At 40.4% G+C, this 9259-nt stretch overlaps 1 pseudogene; it reads left to right on the forward strand.

The window, feature by feature from the left end:
- The first annotated feature begins 7662 nt into the window (after nucleotides 1-7662).
- Nucleotides 7663-7783, forward strand: LOC145405914 (5S ribosomal RNA; annotated as a pseudogene).
- Nucleotides 7784-9259: the final 1476 nt, after the last annotated feature.

Genomic DNA, 9259 nt, shown 5'->3' on the forward strand with positions numbered 1-9259 from the left:
ACAAAAGTGATTTTTGAGATCTACTAACAGTAAGTTATGAAATTTTGTCATCATAAACTGTGACCTTTAAAAGTAGTTCAAGGTCATTCATATTTGGAACATGTACTAAGACTAACCTGAGGTAGCTTCTTGTGTCATATCAACCAGATCTGAAGACAGGTGTGGAAGAAGTAAATGAAGCATGGGTACATTTTACATTTGTCTCAATAACAGGCTAACTGCAAGATTAACTCGAACCATTTTCCTTTCAAATGATGCGAGTGACCACAGCTATATTTCTGTAAAGTTACAGCTTTACAGCTTTTGTAATTTTCTCTACAAGTTACAAAGAAAACACTAAGCAGATCTGAATTCAGTACTTTCCACTAGCCTAAATGGCAAAATATTTAACCATAATTCTCAGCAAACTTTTCATCATTGGATTTTCAACAAAATAGCTGTAGACCAATTAGTTTCTGGGATTTTTCAATATCAAATGTGCAATATTTGCACCAAAAATGAGTATATGACCTCCCAAAATAGGTCAAGGTCATTTATATATGACACAAGTGTTTGGGTTACCCTAGGGTACCTTCCTGTATAATATCAAGATCTGAGAAGAAACGTGCAAAGGAAATTAATAATCATACTTAACAAAAAATTTAGTTTCGCCATATATATAGCAACGCTAAATAATAATAATAATAATAATAATAATAGTAATAATAATAATAAAGCAAGGTATCCGGCATTGCCAGGGCAAACCCCTATGATCGTACATACCTACACTGCTTGGGAACCTGGATGGCCACTCCCCCTGTTGAAGAATTACCCTGGGGTCTCATTTAATCCACCCAATCTATCATCCTCCTTGGGCCCATATCCCCAGAGACATATTCCACATGGATCAATTCCTACCAAGGACCTATTTTAATACTACCCACCCACCAACCAACTCTTCCCACCAACCCTGTTCAACTACCCACCCAACAACCCTACCTTCCAGCCCACCCTGCACATCCACTCACCCACATTCTCACACCCATCCTGCATCCACGCTGCCTCACCACACCCACCCAACCCCACCCACCCACCCCTATCCAACCCTGCCCACTCAATCACCCACCCTCACCCAACCATGCCCACTCACCTTATCCAACCAGCTCCACCACAACGACCCTCCTACTCAAGCCACCCACCCTGCCACTCCACACCTACTCATCCACTCTCTCCTGCCCATCCACCCACCTGCTCTGCCCACCCCACCAATCCATCCATCCATTCAATCAACTACGGCATTTCATGTAATGGTTCTACAAGTAAAAATAAATCACTAAGGAAACTGGCAACCATGTTTCCACCATATTCATTTGATTATTTGTAATTATTTCTAATCTTGACCATCAGGGGCGCCACTTTAGCAACTATAATGTACACATCCAAATTCGTCGTAAAAAGTTACTCTTGCTAGAGCTGTTTAAAGAGTTCTGCTTATATCCCCCCGATTTCCATAGAACATAGACATACATCCTCTTCTACAGTATATATACTATACATATACTGTGTATATATATATATATATATATATATATATATATATATATATATATATATATATATATATATATATATATATATATATATATATATATATATATATATATATATATTAACAATAATAATAATAATTATTATTATTATTATTATTATTATTACTATTATTATTATTATCATCATCATTATCATTACAACTATGACCAGTGATATCTACAGCACCGCGATTATCTCCACCCCTACTACAGTTACTATTACAATATCATAAATATTACAGCAGTATTCATAACTGGCACATCTGCTCGTGGTTATGCGCTCCCTCCCTGTCTCTCTCTCTCTCTCTCTCTCTGTATGAGGGCGGGCGCGGGGTGGGTGTTGAGGTTGGGTCTGTTGTTGCTGTTGTAACTGGTGCTGATAAGGGGAGGGTCTGGCCACTCGAGCGTAGCAAGCTGTCGGGGTTGTGACTTGTGGTTGTGATTGTGGCGGCCAGTGGTCATTGAGGCTCGTGTGCTGGCTGTTTTTGTTCACCACTCTTGTTGCTGTTCTTCGTCTTCTTTCCTCAGTGCCTTTTTCCCTAGTAGTGATTGTTTCTTTGCCATGGTTAATCCTTCAATTTCGGATAAGTCACACGTATGAGAATGCGGCATTGCAAGTTTTCTTTGCTTGCTCTTGTTATTTGTGTTATTACCGAAGGAAAATTTTATGGAGATCTTCACCTCGCCCATATCATTAAATCATCAACGCATACCTTCACATGATGTTCTCTTTCCATCACTAAGCACCTACTACCACCGTCCCAGTCAGTCCCACTAGTACTCTACACCGTTTCTTCTCTTCTTTGAATCCCTGGATATAAATAATGTATATAACTACTCAACTGCATACTACAAAATACGTGTACTAATTTACAGCTTTTACGCAACAGATGAAAGTTAATGGAAAAAATACCAAGAAACTAAAACTGATTTTTGTTAATTATCTGCTTGCTTACTTTTTTAAGGGAACTCACGTCTCAAATGATACACTCAGACAATCCAACACCCTCACTGCAAGAGGTCTTTTCTTAGTCGAATAAAATTGTTACGACGGTTGCAAGAAAAATACAATATAAAATATGGATATTTTCGTTCCGAAAGAATTACCAGAAGATATATTTTACTCCTTAACTACTGTGTGAAGATGTCTGATACTAACATGAAAAATGTTTATAAAGTGTCGTAGTACAGAATGGGTCGCAGTCCTCGGGGATCCCACCCTGCCTAAAAACTGGTACTGGTGGAGGTTTAGCACAATGCAACATATTATTTTCCTAGGCATTCCTAAGCACTCCCACCTGCCATGAAAGGCCTTCTCTAAGAACTACTTCCACCACCACAACCACCTCCTCCTCCTCCTGGAGAAATATTGTGCCTCGCCCAAATTTGTGGAGTAAGAAAAACAATAACACATAAGATGGTATTAAAGTGGGGAAGCAAAAGATTAAACCCAGAAGAATCAGGGTGTATGTAGATCTGATTACTTCTGTAATAATTCTGAGTTGTTTAAAGACCGTAAACTATTTGGAGCCGAAGAGTAAAAACTGAGACTGTATCTAGGCTTTAACCAATTCAACATGTGACTAATCTTAACTAATATATTCTGGCCTCCTACCATCGATTTAATCCAAACTCGAAATAGTGTTGCGTCCTGTAAAAGTTAAGGATTAGTGGTTCTGGTTGTGATTATGAAGTGTGCACTGGCTGTGGTGGCTGTGTTATCTTGTACTTGCGTGTTAGACATTATACAAGGTGATGGTGGGGAGGTTCTGTGCATAAGTGTGGTAGTGTGTGTAAAGTGTGGCAGTACAAGGTGTGGCGATATGTACTGTGTGTGTGTGTGTGTGTGTGTGTGTGTGTGTGTGTGTGTGTGTGTGTGTGTGTGTGTGTGTGTGTGTGTGTGTGTGTGTGTGTGTGTGTGTGTGTGTGTGTGAAATGTGACTTTCTGAGGTATGGATGTGAAATGTATATAAGGTGTGGGAATGTGGGACGTGGCAGTGTTTAATAGCGACGTATGGCACAGCGCTATGGTAATGTGTGTGTTGGTCAGGTGAAAAGTGTGGATGAAATGTACTGCAGTGTGAGGTGTGACAGTGTTTGGTGTGGTACTGCATAGAATGTGTGAGATGTAATGGCATGAGGTGCGACTGTGAGTGCTGCAGTGTCAAACGGCAACTGAACTATCTCCACATACCACTTGTAGTTTTAACCGCTGAAGTCCTAAGAAGACCAGTAATGTGCGCTTTGTGAGCGCATGACGAGCGAGCGCGCGTTTGTACAAACAGCTATCATCATTAATTTCATTTTGGCGTAAACTTTGAACATTTCTGGTGAGGTAGTTGGACTATAACAGAAGAACAATTGTGCTGAAGTATTTACTTTCTCGCGCTTTCTCTCTCCCACGTTTTCTCTCTGGATGTGCATATAGCGAGGCGCCGTAGCATTTATCACACGTGCAATGTTCAGTTCTCAGTTACAACAGGATATCTTTTTAAATTCGATTTCATAACAGAGCGTGTCAAATGAAGCCCCGGGTACATTCCCTTGGAAAGGTGGGATTCCAAAGGGTTTCTTTGGTCTCATGAGTAATTATATACAGTAGCTAAAAACAAAATTTATTGAATATATCTACTACCTGCTCAAAGAATCTCTTCTCTATCTCATGAAAGCCGCGTTTTCGTAAGGCTTTCAGACCGGTCAACACTAGTCCCTTAACTGTTCTGGCGAGACAGTTTCAGAAAAATCAGACCGATCAAGACTGGTCTTAAGCAGTCCTGCTCCAGAGCCAGGACTGGGCACAAATGATGTGCGGTAGCACTGCGTAACATGGACTGGGAGGAGCGTTCCGTGTGCAGGGTTAACAGCTGATATGGCAAAGATGGCCGACAAAAAAACAAAACAAAAAACAAAAAAATGCACAAATAACAGTAAACAGTGACATAGGACGGTGAATAAACGTAGATGCTACAAGAAATGAATATTTGTTTAAACCTGAATTGAAAAAGATGATCAGTAATGGCTTAAGTAGTAAGAAAATGTCTGGAAAGAAATTCAAATTTCGTGAGTCTCTATGTTTTATTGCACTGTAATGACGGTAATTACAATTATTTCCCAGTAATAATTCCTTAAGGACGAAAATTGCATCCTTTGCCTCCGGTTATCTGTCCTTTATTAACTGAAAAGGTAAGCTGAACATTTATTTCACGGTGTGATGAGAACATGATTCTAACAGCGACACACTGGGAAGCTGTCCTATTCTCTTTTATATGACGTACAAACAGCTACTGTGTACGCTAGTAACGACGATATTTATAGCTGAATTGATTTCTTACCATTTTATTATCTCTACGAAACTCAGCTGATTCAGTCATGACTCCGCCCACTCCCTCCTATGGAACTGGTCTAATATCCATTCTCGCAAACATCAAGTAGGTCCAGAAATCTTTGACCGGTTTTGGCTGGTCTAAAATGGCCTCACGAAAACGCGGCTACAGTAGGAAAGCTAATAGTCTCTGAAAACCATCGCGGTCGGGCTGTGTCGTGTCGGGCCGCTTATTTCTCAGCTATACGTAAACAACACTTCGCTCTCTGCTCTCGCTCGCTCGTAATACCTCAATTAATAACTTTATTAAATATCAGGTGAATATACATAACTAACGAAGACTCTCAGGGTATTACAGGACTGAAAAGTATCTTCATTAACCCTCTGAGGCATGAGGCAACCATTTCGATAAATTAATCTGTCTAATGCCAGACTACTAAATTTAGCAGAGGTACAGCTTTGACCAAGAGTTTCTACGATTACACCACCTCAAAGAAGTGTCAAAACATAAGACTGTTAACTTAGTAAACTTTATCAAGTTTGCTGCAACTTTCTTCGTTAACACATAAACCTCTGGGAGCGAATTAGCCATCGTAGCATGTCCACCGCCAGACAATGTGATTCGTCACTGGGTTATCACCATAAGTGTGAGAGTCGATTTGTACTTTAGAAGGAGAAATGAAAACTGACCTGCAAAAGTTAGAAATTATTTTGCAAAGTATATATATATATATAGATAGATAGATAGATAGATAGATAGACAGATATATATATATATATATATATATATATATATATATATATATATATATATATATATATATATAGAAAGAAAGAGAGGTGAAAAGATTAGTAAGAGAGAGCAAGAAGAGAGTGGATGAGGAATTTGGAAGGAATTTGAGTGTAAAGTGGAGGGACTGTAAGAAAATTTTTTGGAAAGAGGTGAAGAAAGTAAGACAGGGTGGAAGTGAGGTTAGCAGAGGAGTGAAAGATAAAAATGGTAGATTACTAGTAGAGAAGGGAGAAAAAGTGAGCAGATGGAGAGAACACTTTAAGGAATTGATGAACATACAGGATGGAAGTAATGCGAGTACAAGTGGCTGGGGAATGGCTGGGAGAAGGAGGGAGGTGAGAAGACAGGAAGAAATCAGTAGGACAGAAGTTGTGGAAGCAATGAAGAAAGTTAAATGGGGGAAAGCCCCAGGAATTGATGGAGTGTGTGGTGAAATGCTGAAGCATGGGGGAGAGATAGTAGAAGAATGGATGTGGAAGATGTGCAGATTGGCCTGGGAGGAAGGTAGAGTCCCGGAGGATTGGAAGTCAGGTATAATTATTCCACTGTACAAAGGAAAAGGGGAAAAAGAAGTGTGTGGTAATCATAGGGGCATTTGTCTTCTGAGTATAATAGGAAAAGTGTATGGTAGGATACTTATTGACAGAGTTAGAGAAAGAACAGAGGAATTAGTTGGAGAAGATCAGGGAGGCTCTAGGAAGGGAAGAGGTTGTGTAGATCAGATATTCATTCTTAGATCTTTAGTGGAAAAGTTTCTAGAGAAGGGAAAGAAGTTGTATGCGGCTTTCATGGATTTGGAGAAAGCATATGACAGGGTGGATAGACAAGAATTGTGGAAAGTATTACGAATATATGGAGTAGATGGAAAGTTGTTGAATGCTGTGAAGAGTATGTATGATGGTGCTAAGACCGCAGTGCGTGTGGATGGTGAACTAAGTGAATTTTTCTCTTAGGTTGGGTTGAAACAGGGATGTGTCATGTCTCCATTGTTGTTCAATCTGTTCATGGATGGGGTAATAAAAAAGGTAGGGTAGTGGATGTTGGAGTGGCCCTGGTGAGAGAGGATAGTGTTTGGAAAATCCCTGTACTGTTGTTTGCAGATGATACTGTGTTGTTGAGTGAAGACGAAAGGGAGCTGCAAGGCTTGGTGGATGAGTTTGGGAGAGTGTGTAAGAAACGGAATCTAAAGGTGAATGTAGGGAAGAGTAAAGTGATGGTCTTTGAGAGAGGTGAAGTCAGTGAATGTACAGCGAGGCTGGATGGTGAGGAATTGGAAAATGTGAGTACGTTTAAGTACTTGGGTAGTGTGATAAGTAAGGATGGAGGTTTGGAGGGTGAAGTGATTGAAAGGGTACAGCAGGGAAGAAAGGTTGCTGGTTCTTTGAAAGAAGTGATAAGAAACAGGGAAGTGAGCATGGAAGTGAAAAAGTTACTACATGACAGTATTGTGATACCAACTCTAACGTATGGAAGTGAAGCTTGGACGTTGTTGGAAGGACACAAGTCAAGAGTGAGAGCAGTGGAAATCAGTTATTTAAGAGGAGCCTGTGGAGTCACATGGAGAGACAGGCTGACGAATGAGGATATAAAGGAGCGTTGTGGTGTAGATGTGATAGGAAGTGTTATGAGGAACACTGAGGTGGTTTGGCCATGTGGAGAGGATGGAGGGTGAAAGACTGACGAAGAGAGTGTATGTGAGTGAGGTGGAGGGGGGAAGAGGGAGGGGAGGCCGAGGATGAGATGGAGGGATAGGGTGGAGAGGTATATGAGAGAGGGGTGTGTGAGTTGGGAGCAGGGCAGTGAAATGGCGGGGGACAGGACGACGTGGAGGCGATTTGTTTGTGGCCACCCCAAACGGGATTGAGGCGTCTGGCAATAGACAGATAGATAGATATATAGATAGATATATAGATAGATAGATAGATACAGACCTGCAAGTTAGAAATAATTTTGCAATATATATATATATATATATATATATATATATATATACCACACGTTGGGTACACCGCTTCCCGTCCTATCAGCGAAGTTAAGCAACGTTGGGTCTGGTTAGTACTTGGATGGGTGACCGCCGGGGAACACCAGATGCTGTTGGCATCCCTACGTGTCAAGTGGGGTTGGTGGAGGATTAGTGCCCCTCCCTGTAAAACAATCAACTCTAAGCCCTTGGCCACCCCGTTTGGGATACATGGCGTCTGGCAATGAATGAATATAAATATATATATATATATATATATATATATTGCCAGAGCCCTAATCTCCTAAGGGGTGGCCACAAAAAAATTGCCTCCATGTCGCCCTGCCCACCGCAATTTCACTCGCCTCCACCCAGCTCACACAACCTTCTCTCATGTACAGTACATACATACATACATATATACATACATATATATATATATATATATATATATATATATATATATATATATATATATATATATCGTAGAGAGAGAGAGAGAGAGAGAGAGAGAGAGAGAGAGAGAGAGAGAGACTGTTTACAATATCCGCAGTTGTGGCGGGTCTTGTTGCTGGGGCTGTGTTTGAACTGCTGTTTGCCGCCAGTTGTGGTCGTATTTTATTTTCACGTCTGATATGATGCTCGCAGGATATTTTTGTGCCGCAAATAATTCAGCGGTAGTTTAATTTGTTGATGATGCTGACGCGGCTGGTGTGTGTGCGAACATGAGCCTGCGTGTGTGTGTGTGTGTGTGTGTGTGTGTGTGTGTGTGTGTGTGTGTGTGTGTGTGTGTGTGTGTGTGTGTGTGTGTGTGTGTGTGTGTGTGTGTGTGTGTGTGTGTGTGTGTGTGTGTGTGTGCCCTAACAGTGGTGTCCCATGTAGTATTGTTGCAACCTTGTATGCCGTTGTTTTTGTTATATTATTTTTTCCGCGCTACCTCTGCTCCCTCTAGGCACCATAGGAAAGGAAGATGCTACAGATTCCAATTTCCTCTTGGTGGATTATCGTTTTCACACTTGGGTTTTTTACTTTCATCAACCAGTCTCCTTTTCGTTTGTGTATTTGCCAAGTTCTTTTTTTTTCCTTTAATACGTTCACTCTGCCTATATTTAAGCCTACGCCTCATTCTGTTAGGCAGTGAAGATGCCGCGGTTTCCAATTTGTTCTTCATGGAACGTCGCTTCCTCACTGAATTTTTCTTCTAATCACTCAGTTTCCCTTTAGATCTGTCTCTCTGTCTTATGTAACATACTTTCACTCCAACTTTTTTTTAGCTTACATACAACTTGATTTTTTTAAAATACATATTTCTTGTATCTTTCTCTATCCAGATTGTCAGACATTGATACTTTTATTCCCATCTTGTCAAATTTTTCTTCTAATTCCTCAAGGCATGATTCAGAACATGAACAAACACCTGCCACTAACTATTTTCCCTCTAACATAATTTCCTTTCATTTCTCAGTGCAAACAAGAAAGAACTACAGCCCAGGAGCCTCTGAAATTTTCTTCTAAAGAATGGTAAACAAAAACGGCTAAAATCAAGATGTTTATTTCAACATTCCTTCAAACACTGTATTGCAAGACAAGAGGTCACCGCACAAGCAAAGACAGAC

Source organism: Coenobita brevimanus, chromosome 68 (genome assembly GCF_032717465.1).
Source record: "Coenobita brevimanus isolate Jiangsu-jjx chromosome 68, ASM3271746v2, whole genome shotgun sequence".
Classification (NCBI taxonomy): Eukaryota; Metazoa; Arthropoda; class Malacostraca; order Decapoda; family Coenobitidae; genus Coenobita; species Coenobita brevimanus.